Here is a 12831-nt window from a genome sequence, read left to right on the forward strand (position 1 = left end):
ACAGAGATTGAGGTGCTGGGTTGGGGAATCATAGAATCATAGATTGCCAGGTTAGAAGGGACCTGAAGGATCATCTGGTCAAACCTTTCTACGTGCTATTATAGTTTATATGAGGTGGCTCAGCACCCCGTCAAGCTGAGACTTAAAACTGTCCAACATGGAGAATATCCCACTTCCCTTGGGAGACTATTCCAATGTTTACTCTCCTCATGGTGAAAAATTTACCTCTTGTGTCCAATCGGAATCTCCCCAGGAGCAACTTGTGCCCATGACCCCTTGTCTTTTCCATGTGACTCCTTGTAAACAGGGAGTCTCCACCTTCTTTGTGTCTACCTTTTAAGTACTGGAACATGGTAATAAAGTCTTCCCAAAGCCTTCTCTTCTCAAGGCTGAACAAACCCAGTATTCTCAGCTTCTCCTCATGTGGCAGGTCCTCCAGTCCTCTGATCATCTTTGTGGCCCTTCTCTGGACCCTCTCCAGACTGTCCTCATCCTTTTTGTAGAGCAGGGACCAAAACTGAACACAATACTCCAGATGTGGTCTGACCAATGCCAAGTAGAGCAGGATGATGACTTCTTTATCTCTACTGGTGATGCCCTTCTTGATGCATCCCAGCACCCTGTTGGCTTTCTTTGCCCTGCAGCACACTGTGCACTCCTGTTGGGCCTGTTATTCACCAAGACCCCCAGGTTCCTTCCACAAGGCTGCTCTCCAGCCAGGTAGATCCCAGTCTGAACTGGGAAGTCATGGTCTCCTGGTTGGGGGAGTTCTGATAGGGATAAGGGTGCTAGGCTGGGTGACTGAGGGTTCTGTCAGGGCTTGGGATGCTGGGCTGGGGGAGTTCTAGAGATGTTGGGGTGCCCAACTGGGGGCTGGGGGTGCCCAGCAGAGTTTGGGGTACCAGACTTGAGAGGGCTCTGGCAGAGTTTAAGGTGCTGGGTTGGAGAGAGTCCTGCTGGGATTTTGGGTACCAGTCTGGGGAGGGTAGGAAGGTTATCAGGGCTTGTGAGAACTGGGAGAGTGGAGAGGGGGCATGAAATCACTCCAGCAGGTTTTGGGGGTATTGATCTGGGTGCATGGGAGTGGGCAGCAGGGTCAGGGATTCAGGCATAGGGTGAAGCTACAGATTGTCCCAGCAAGGCTTTGGGTGTGCTGGGCTGGGACTGGAGTGGGATGGGCTTTGATGGGTGCTGGGCTGGGAAAAGCACAGAGTCAGCCCTGGGGGGCTTGAGGGTGCTGGGCTGAGGGGGGTCTCAGCATGCTCAGGGTTGTAGCACTTGCCCTGGTTTGAGAGGCTGAAGGAGCTGGGGATGAGACAGCTTTGGGGACAGCCCATACCAGCCTGCTTGTCCCTGTGAGGAGGACATCAGGAAGACAAAGCCAGGTGCTTCCCAGTGGTGTGTGGCGAGAGGCCAAGGAACAGTGGGCATCAATGGAAATAGGAGAGGATCTGGCTGGATGTAAGGAAAAAGTTTTTCTCCAGGACAGCAGTGACACAGACCACCAAGTGAGGCTGAACAGGCCCTGCCCTTGGAGTTTTCCAAGACTGGATTAAAGCCTGAGCATCCTGGTCTGATCTCAGAGCTGGCCCTGCTTTAAGCAGGAGGTTGGACCAGACAGCTCCCCAAGTCTTTCCCAACCCAAATTATCCCATGCTCTCATTCCTGTATTCCATGGCAAGAAGATCTGAAGACAAGGGGTAATGGCTTTAAACTGGAAGAGGGGAGATTGAGGTTATCAATTTAGGAAGAATTTCTCGATTGTGAGGGTGGTGAGACACTGGAGCAGGTTGCCCAGAGAAGCTGTAGATGCCTCATCTGCATTCAGGACAGTTTGGGTGGCATTTGAGCAACCTGATCTAGTGGGAGGTGTCCCTGCCCATGCAGGGGGGTTGGAACTAGACGATCTTTAAGGTCCATTCCAACCCAAACCATTCCATGGTAAAATTCTGGGATTGCAGGGTCTGCTATTGGGTTGGGATCTCAAACTGCAGCCTCAAACCTGTTTTTTTTTTTTTTTTCCTGCTGCTCTGGGTCATGCTGGTCCCATCCCCCTTCACAGCCTTCTCCCCAGAGGGTAGGTTTCATTTCTCTCACTTTCCAGTCCAGTTGAGGCCATCTTTAGGGAGCACTGGGGTCACACGCCTGAGTTTTCCTGCCTGGCTTTGAGAGGAGTTTGCATTGAGTTACAAAGCCAAAGAGGCTGTGAATCTCATCATATCATATGACTCTGTGCAGTGGCCTTGAAAACAGCAGTAAATGTTACAAGACACTTAAGAAAATCGTGGGAGCTGGCCTGCTTCCCAAGTGGGTCCAACACAGAAGGGGATTGTGTTATATATGGGCTTGGGAATCCCCTGTCATGCTGATACCATTACTGCCAGGCCGTCTGGGCAGAGGTTAGCTCTAGCCAGAGGCTTGTCCCTCCTCCAGCTTCTTGTTGCTGTCTGAGTGAAAATTCCCCAGTCCCTCCAATGAGTCAACACATCCTCTGGTACCCACATGCTGCCTCCACCTCGCTAAAATAACCCCCATCAGAAATATTCCCTCAATTTTTCAAGGGTGAATTGAATTTTGGGTAGATACTGTGCTTGGGGACATGGTTTAGGGGTGGACTTGGCAGTGTTGGTTTAACAGTTGGACCTGATTATCTTAAAATTCTTTTCCAACCAAAACGATTCTATGATTTAGCTCATCAGCTTTAATCATGGCTTAACCATGTGTTCAGTCAGCAAGCTGAAAGTTTGATCTTGCTAATTCATTTTCAGCTGATTTTATGTGTGTAATTGTTAGTTTCATCAAAAGGTTCATTCCCCTGGGTTGGAAAATCTGTTTGTGTCCTGAAATCACTCACCTTTATATTAAAATGTAAACCAAATAGTAAAGCTGATATGCTTCTATAAGCCAGCTCAAGAGACTGTATGTAGAAGGATCTATTAAGCAAACACCTATTTTCTCACAGACTTCCCCAGGCTCTAACATTTTGCATTTTCTCAGATTTCTCAGGCTGCTGCAAGAGAACCATTTTCAGTATATTGGTTGCTGGATGAGCATTTTTCATGGACTCTATTTGCCCAGGCACAACACAACAATTGGTAAACACACAGGGCTGGGGGGAGGTTGAGAGACATTTAAACTAGATTGGTATTTCTTAAAGTGTCATTTTCTATCAATAACCTGCAAACTGTCTGTAAGAGATGGTGTCTGTGACACTGCAGTGGATTGCACGTGGAGGCACAAGTGGGAAGTTTTCCAAAGGTTTCTGCAAACCAGTTGTGCCTTCTCTCTTTTCCTGCTGGTCCAATCAATGGTGATTTCACCCTGCAAAGTTGTCTGAGGCCTTATTTTCAAGTGCTGATTCATTGACAGGAGAGCACAGCACCTCACGGGTGTGAAAACACTCAGGCTACAAGAGGGCAATAAACAGAAGAACCCCTTGATTTCACCCCTCGTTGCAGAAGGAAGCAAATATCCTTTGGTGGCTGTTGCTGCTCAAAGCTCCACCCTGAAATGACAGCTTTGCTTTATCACAAGCATGATTTGCACTTCAAAATATTTGAAACCCAAGCAGAAACCCTTAAGGCTCAGCTGTATCCAAGGTGGAGCTTTGGCTACTAAATCCTACTACATTATTTTGGCAAGTAAGGTGTAGCAAGAGTGGCATAAGGACAGAAACGAGAAGATAAATGCTGTGATCCTTCTCTTTTCCCATCACTTCAGTTGAATAAATGTCTGGAAAGGCTCAAAGTGCATCACTGGTCAGTTTGTGCTGATTTACTTCAATCTATCCATTGATCTTTTTGAGTTTACAGAAATAATGAGAAATATTGACAACATTTGCCAAAACAGCCAAGTAAGGAAAAGGAAACCAAAGAAGCAGTTATGCAAGAAGTTTCCTAAGAAACATAAATTAATAAAGGAATCATTAAAGAAAAAAAAAAAAAAAAGAGACCCAGGAATATAGAATTTAGATATAAGGTTGTGTGTGTAAGCACAGGATCAAAAAAGCCAAGATACCAGAGTGATTTCAAGTACTAAGGGATGCACAACCCAATCCAGGCAATTCTGCACATGCATGAAAGCCAGAGGCAAGTGCAGGATGGAGCAAATCTGGGAATTCTCAAAGGGTGGAAAATCAAACAATGGAAACCACAGAAAATACCTCCTCTTTCTCACCCTCCAAAAAGGATTAGCTGTGCCCAGCTAGCAAGTGAAATTCATTTACAATGAAGGGAGCAGAGATGGAGCAGAGCAACAACGTTAAAGATGGGAGGAGGCAAGTCTGATAATTCCAGGTGTGGAAGAAACCTGTGCAAGAGCAGCTGTGAAGTGGGCAGAGGAAAGTGTGGATCCTTGGGGGTTATCAAAAGGGAGGTGGTGAGGATATTTTGGAGGACTGGGGAAAGGTTGACAGTGCCTGTATCTCTCAGAAGGCTGGGAATGAGAGTCTGGCCAGCCAGCTTTGTTCCAGTAACCAGGAAGAGAAAAATTATCCAACAATCAATTCTTTAAGCACCTAGAGGATGACAAGGTAATAAAAAAACAGCCAATCTGGATTTGACACAAATAAATCATGTCAAGCCAGTTTCATTTTTTACTCTGAGAGGATGACTGGCTGTATCTTGACTTGGGGAAGGCTTTTTTTGTCACCCCAGTGGCTCTCTCATAAATAAACAGGGAATATATGGCTCCCTGACAAACCCCCAGCTGCTCAAAAAAACATTTGCTGCTGCATCAGAAGAGCTCCAAAGTAGGCAGCTGAAGTTTGGAAAGGTAAATCTCACCCTCTCAAGGATATCAAGATAGAAGAGTCTGCAAACATTTGTGAGGTTAGAATGAGAATTAGAAATTATTTCATTAAACTAGAGGGATGGTCCAAAGTCAGCAGAATGAAACACAGTGGGTGATGGGGTGGAAAGGAGGCAGCAAGTAACACACATGCCTGGAAAGAGGATCAGGAGATGTAAATGGCCTGCAGAAAAGATATGAGTCAATAATAAAAAAGGTGTTGTGAGGAAAGCACATCCTCTTCTGGGAGGTTACCAGAGTGTTTTATAAAATTTTGGGGTGGTTGCTTCATTGCATTTAATGGGTTCAGCCCAGTTTTGCTGTCACATGAAGATGTGTACATGCTGGATTCTGGAGGAGGGCCAGAAGAATGACAAGCATTTGAGATAACAGGAATTAGAAAGGAAACAGAATTATGTTTTTCCCCCAGAAAAACCTGCAGGAATAATAGGTGTCACTGAAGGAGCAGGTTTTGTGGCAGTAAATACTGTTCCAGTAAATAAAAAATTATCATAGAATGGTTTGAGTTGGAAGGGACCTTAGAGATCGTCTAGGTCCAACCCCCCTGCATGGGCAGGGACACCTCCCACCAGACCAGGTTGCTCCAAGCCCCATCCAACCTGCCCTTGAACACCTCCAGGGTTGGTGCATCCACAACATCCCTGGGCAACCTGTTCCAGTGTTTCACCACCCTCATAGTGAAGAATTTCCTCCTAATGTCTAAAAATTATTAGGAAAAATTATTAGGAAAAGTTATTAGAATTGTTCTTCACATCTACCTGTTCTTTTCTCAAAGGGCTGGTACCATTATGAGCTGTTTATGCAGCTTGTCTGGCTGAGAAGACAATGACTGAGAAAATGAGATATTCATTTTGGGTTCCAAGAGAGTGTTTTCATCCACCTGAGTTGTAGCAGCTCTGGAGCCCATCACCACTGGAGTCAGGGCAGGAAAGGACATCTCGTTATTCATTAAAACCTAACCTTGACCGAGGACATCACAACTGGGATACCAGGGCATTTTTAGTGCCATTCCTGTGTTGTGTGAGTGTGGCACGTGGGCTCAACACAGCAGTGAAAGCAGCAGCAGTAACAGTAGCACTTAGCAGCACGGATCAGTGCAAACGTTTCAGGCTGGACAGATCTGATTAGAGAAATCAGTTGTGGTGGTTGCCAGAAAACATGTAAAATAAGTGCATGGCACTGAGTCAGATTAGCAGTTTTGGGTTTGTTATTTCTTCTCAGTAATCCTGCTCTGTTTTACCCCATGACTGTTCAGATCTCATTCATTTTCTTCCTGACCTTCAGTACTTATCTTCCATTGCAAAGGGCTGCCTGTATTCCTGGAGGATAATATGTTTTTTTTACCCTTGTCCTCATCTGAAAACACAAATAACCTTTTATATTTTTTTAAATTGTTTTTTATCCTTTATTTTTATTTTTGTGGTGGCAGAAAGAGGGTATCTTGGAGCACTGGGAATTGTCCACCCCACTGGAATGGCTAATGAAGACCATCTGCATGTCAGCCCTCCCCACGTGCAGCCGGCTGGGATGTCTGACAAGCAATGCAGGTACTGGCTTACACACAAAACCCTCAGCATGGCTGGGCTCCCATTTCAAAACAGACCTGGGAGGAAGACACATTTTTCAAGGCTTCCTCACTTCAAGGGCACTTAGATGTGGAAAGCTGCTGGCTTGGGATCAGGCAGGATACTCGGCACCGGGCCAGGGGCTCCAGCTTATTTGCATTTGCTGTTCTTTGCACTGAGCTGAAAAGGAAATCAGAGTGGAGGAAATTACATTCCCCTCCATGTCCAAAGCCCCAGTGGTGGAGGTTTTTTTAGGTCTGTTACTTTTTTGTAACATTGCCATGGCCTTGGATGCCCTTACAGTAGTCCTGGTACAATAACCGGATGAAAAAGCCAGTCCCTGCCCTGTGCAAGCTACTCTTGGGTAGGAGCTATTTCACCTGGCTTTAGGTGTCCCCTCTTGAGATGTCTCTTGTCTCCCTTCATAGCCAGTGGAGAGGAATAGTCTCTTGAAGGGCATCTCCTCTGACACACTCTGGCCAGCTCTCAGATAAAATAAACCTGCTTCATCTCCAGGCAGGTCAGTGGTGTGTCAGAAAAGAGCCACAGAAACATGAGTGCAGATTTTTTACAACAAAACATCCTTTTCTTCAACTCCCGTGGCCCATAAGCAAGTTTTGTACCCCCAGGGTCCCCAGTGTGATGGCAGGGACGAGGAGGGAGGCAGTGGCAGGTCTGCAGATGGTTACTGTGGTTAGTTGGAGGGGGACACAGGAAATTACCCTTCCTGGGATGACACTCATGTAAATTTTTAATCTGATTTTATTTCTCATCTGGTGGAAAAATTGTGTCTGAAAACAAGGTCTCTTGAGAAAACTTTCTTTAACTGACACTTGGAACAGACTTTATTCATGCTGCCAACAACAATGGTCCTTGCTAACTGAATGGTAGACAGACCTTGTTCTTGCTGAATTACCCATTTTTACAAGGCCTGGCACATTTAACAATCAATTCTAGGTTATATTCACAAGGCAGAGGCCAACACAAATTTTTGTATCAGCCAAGACTTTGTACTGCAGGATAGTCCAAGGAGTAATTGTCAAGATATTTCTTTTGTATTTTCAATAAGTGCTTTAGCTGGGTTATTGTGAGATGTTCAATGTCTTGCTCTGAGTTAATGAGAACAATTTCACACCTTACAGGGCCTGTGGCATTGTTGGCATGCTGGGTTTGCCTCAGAGCTGAGACCCAGCTCACCCTGACCATGTAAGCCAGAGGAGAGGTGAAGTGGCTTTCAGGTCTATGTGAAGTTGTGTTGATATGCAGAAAGAGGCAGATCTCAGCCTACTTTTTTTCCCTTCCCTTGTTCAAAACACCTTGGCTGTGCAAATCAGGCCTTTGAGCACACCCTGTTTGCCCTCTATGGTCCTCCCTATGGTAGAAGGCAAAAGTGGAAGATCCTACACCACCACAAGGAAACCTCCCACAGATCCTGCCATCCTTATGGGGATGATGATCCTGCATCAGGGTTGACCCTGGCAGGGTCATATCATCACCCTACATCCCAACAGAGATGATGGTCCTACACCATTTGAGCAGCTACAGACTTCACTGATAGCAGAGAAGCTCATCTTTACCAGTGCTAGGACTTGGAGGCCAGAACCCCCTGCTCAGTCCTGCACAGAGCTCACAACAGCTGAGAAATCACCTTTCTACTTTGCTGGTCTCCTGGAGTGCAGGGCCCATCTTAGACCAGCTGGTTCATGTACCATTGGTAGGACCCCAGCTTAATGGAAGAAGGACTTAATGACTGAGAGAGTGGGCTGAAACTCCAGTTTCATTGGCTGGCTTTGCTACAGTATTTGTATATGACCATGGGCCAGTCACTAAATCATTCTGCATTTTCCTCTTCCTCTTCCTAGAGTGGAGGACAGCTGCAATTCTTTCAATTCTTCACATTTTGAAGACACCATAATCACAATTAGCCCATCATGGTACCAAGTGGATTGAGTTTATCTGAACCACCAGAGCAGAGGGTTTGCAGGTTGGCCTTGATTTATTCTGTGGAGCAGCAGCTTGCAGTAGCCCAGCAGGGGCAGCAGCTCTGCAAGTAATTACCAACATGATTTGGTGCACCTTTATCTCCAGTCACTTTGCTGATCTTGTGCATAGAAAAACTAACACGTTCAACCTGGCACAATTGATGAGGGGGTGACCTGCAGATCTAGGGCAAGAGGCAGAGATTTCTTACATCAACTTTGCCACAGAAATGGAGGTATCTGATATACCTGTGCCCTAACAGGTGGCAGGAGAAAGCCAAACAAGGAGTGTCTAGCTGGAGTACAAGTATCCACCTAAGCATACCCAGAGGCAGCTCTGGATTTCCTGAGTGGGTTCATTTTGGTGGGACAGTTAGCTGTTATTTGTAACACTGCAATGCCAGGAAACTCCACCTGAGATCATAGAATGGTTTGGGTTGGAAGGGATCTTAAAGATCACCTAGTTCCAACTCCCCTGCCATGAGCAGGGACACCTCTCACTAGACCAGGCTGCTCAAAGCTCCATCCAGCCTGGCCTTGAACAATTCCAGGGATGGGGCAGCCACAACTTCCCTGGGCAACCAGTTCCAGTGTCTCACCACCCTCATAGTGAATAATTTCTTCCTAATGTCTAATCTAAATCTCCCCTCTTGCAGTTTGAATCCATTATCCATTGTCCTCTCGTTACTGTGCAAGTGGAAGTGGAACAGCCATCACACCAGAATTTTAGACCTGAAACACATTTTTTTTACATGATAAGGGAACCCCCAGGTTTGTGACTATTTAAATAACAACCGAATTCGTTAAAAGGCTCAACATTTGATTTTCTTGATGAATTTCTTTCTTGAATATTAAACTTTCTCCTCAAACCACAAAACAAAAATTACAGGGCAATTTCAGCTTGTTCTCTGTACCTTCTGGCATGGGGCTGAACTTTGGGAACCTGCAACATTCAGATTGGTGGCTTGGGCCCTTTTTTTTTGTAAGAACAGGATGGCCAGATACAAGTTCCTTCAAGCTTAAGATGAAGTTTGAATTTTATGGCCATTGTGGCCTGGGCAGAATGCCTTAGGTCTGAATTGCAACAGAGTGGATTTTGGTTGGCATCAGGACAACTTTGTCAGGAATAAAGCTAGTTAAGAGATGCAGGAAGTTGTTTGGGGCAGAGCAAGAAATTCTGCCACTGGAGGGTTTCAAGAACATCCATCTTTTTAGACAGTTTTCTGTCAGGGATAGGTTAGGTAATTTCTACTTGGGTGGGAGGATGGGTGAGTTTATCTCCTAAATTCTTAGGTGGATGAGTTGATCTCCTAAATTCTCCAGGAACTGCATTTTCTGGGCTGCCATGCTTTTTTTAGCCAGCCTGTGCCTCCAGCCTCTCCTTGTGATGCATCGTTATTTATTGGACAGACAGGGCATATCCTAAATCTGGGCTACTGGACTCCTGGACTATCTGACTCCTAATCCTGCTTGGAGACATCACTGACAGTATTTTGGCTTGTCAATCAGTCACTGGTGGTCATCAAGGCGTGTGGTTACAGCACTGTCCCTGTTTCAGACAAGGGGGTCACGCTGAGGTGGCATCGCTTGCCCATCTTCCCCCCTCACACCTTCCACTTCAGGGGATCAGGTTCCTCCTCAGGCAAAAAAAGAAGGGCAAAGAGAAAAAACTATCAGATACAGTTTTGTACAGTTCTTCTGTCTCTCTGGCAGACCTGAGATTTTCCTAGGGAAAAGGAAGCCTTTTGTCTGCATGGTTGTGGGTTCGGATGAGTCCTCTGAGATCTTCTGCTGGATGTGGGAATCTGACTGTCTGGAGAACTATTTATGTGAAAAGATCAGTTAGGAAATGGAGACCTGCCCAACTGGTGAAATGTTAAATATTCACAAAATTTATGTAGCATGACCCAGTGAAGACCTTGATTATTTTCCCCTGAGTTCTATTACTCATTGAGAGCCTTGAAATAAAATGCTAATTTGCCCAAACTGGTGAATATTCACCACTCCTGAGCCTTTCTTCCATTAGCACTTGAAAACCACAGGTTCCCTCACAAGCCATCCTTGATGTTTTATAAATGTTACAGCTAAGGCATCATTTCTGCTTCCTTTCATGCATTTTTTACAGCTGCAGTAGATGTATTATTTTGGTTCAGGCTACAGTCACCCTGAAAGAGACCTCAGTTAACTCTTCTGGGATGTTTCCAACACAGCAAATGCACACTAACTTTAAGCTAATGACCTGCTTGAGGACTTGGTTTCACATTTATGATGCAATTTCAGCTGCAGAGCTACAGGTTAGGAGCATGATGTAACCTCACAGGTACAAAAAAGCCTTCAGAAGAGGGCTTGATCCTCTGGCTGAGCTTCACTCTTTGGATTCATAAGGATGTTTCATTTCAGAAAAAACCACTTGGGTGTGCAGGAAAAGGGATGTTAATGGTGTTGGGACTAGAAATGATGCAATGAATATTGCAGCACACAAGCCTTCTTAGGATTCAGGGAGATGCCTGACTTCCACCTGGAAACCTCAGTAAAATCTGCCCCTGTGCTAACCTGCAGTGTTTCTTTCCAAGGATGGCTAAAATAAACATCAATGATCTTAAAAGTTTTTTGTTACTCTTCTGGCTTGTCTCTGAGAAGAAACATACACACCTTCTTCAGGATAAATGTTAAGTGCAGAGACTGCCAAGTTCTTGGTAGATGTACAGGAAGCACAAGAGAATCCATAATTATATTGGAAATATAAGACTTGGTTTATTTTTGTCAGGACCCTTAGGTTCCTATCCAGGAAACCAGACAGTGTGAGTCCCAGCCTAGTACATCATCCCACATGCAAACATTGGTTTTGGGCTTTAGAAGGCAAACGTTGCCAAAAGGCAGAAGAACTGATTAACCCAAGCCAGTTGTTTCCAGAGGACTGAAAGCTGGGATCTCGATTTTGGGTTCAATCCCTGCTTAGTGACTTCCTCTGATTTTAAGCCACAAACAAAAGTCATAAAGAAAATATCAAGGAGGGAATTTCTTCCTTCTCCTGTGACAGGTGACCTGAAGTCTGATCGTGGTTAGTAAAACAAGTTGCTCTAAAATATGAACCTAATTTAAAAAACAACTTTGCTCTTATTATTTTCCATTCTTTATGATATCCAGTGCTTTTCCAAAGCAATGAACACAGTGATGAGGTTACTTAGGTTAGTCCTGTGTTTTTTGAATTCAAGGGGAACCTTTTTCCTGGCCCCAGCTGGTGTTAGATCTGATCCATAAATCCCGCCCTTAGAGGAGATCTGAAACAAAAGAATCTCAGTTGACTGAATCTGTTTATTGGAGATGTGTTTTCAGGAGCCATATCACAAACAGCCAACATTCAAGTTCTCTTAGTGCAGCAATGTTATAGCATAAATGTGTTTGCAGGCTGAGCTCACTGTCTCCTGCAATTTTGGAGAGGGGGCTGTGACTGCAGGGCATTGTGTCTGTTGCTTTTAACAGCTTAAGGCCTTTGACATGTAGTCATGCAGACAAAGCTGGTTTTCCAGGCTTTCTCCCACGTCTGAATGCAGCATCTGGAGTGGATGGAAGGATCCTTGAAGCTGTTCAAAGGGGAGCCCCAGCTGGGTGAGCACAGTTTGCAGGCCAGGTTGTGTGATTCCCTCATTCCCAAGCTCTGCAGTGTGTAGATGCAAAGCTACCTGGAATGTCTGACAGCTGTCCAGAAAAGCTGAAACCCAGAGGAGCCAGGGGTTTTTTACTGCATTTCCATTGTCAGCAGAAGAGAAAATATTTGAAGGAGCAGGACAGTGACTGCTACAGACAGTTGTATAAATCCATCCCACCCTACATCCCTGCTCTTGCTTTCCATGACCACCTGAGATACTTTCCAGAATTAATTGCATATTTCTCTATATTTTAAGTCTTTGATTTCTTTTATTATATATGATTATTATTATTTTTTTTAATCTGTGAGGACCTTTCCTGCAAAGGTTTCCCAAAACAAAGTGGACTAATCTTGTTCCCTCACCGGCAAGACAAGGGCAGGAGTTACAGCTGTGACTGTCTTGAACTTTAGTCAATGGTTCAGGCTGCACAAGTTGAAAAAATAAAATGTCTTGATTACAGCTAGGGCTGGATTTATTTCTGAGCACTGGCCTGCAGCAATGGGCAAGATACCCATGGTGACCTATCTTTGGTCATCTATAAATTGAATCTAATCCAAACTGACACTTTTATAATCCAAGCTACTCACCTGGGCATCCTGTGGTCAACGGGAGGCTTTTGTGGGTAATGATTCAACACCACTTTGCCCATAGGGAGAGCCTGGGTGAATGTCTGGGGCAAGATGCCTCATCTGCAGACTGTAACATGTGCATGGCTGCTGGAGGTGCGGTAGGTCCCAGAGCAACCACAGCCAGGCACTGAGACTGATGAGAAATCGTGGTGTGAGCGGGATGGGCTTGCAAAGCCTTGCTGGTCACAGTCAGGAGGAT

Source organism: Apus apus, chromosome 1, assembly GCF_020740795.1.
Source record: "Apus apus isolate bApuApu2 chromosome 1, bApuApu2.pri.cur, whole genome shotgun sequence".
Lineage (NCBI taxonomy): Eukaryota > Metazoa > Chordata > Aves > Apodiformes > Apodidae > Apus > Apus apus.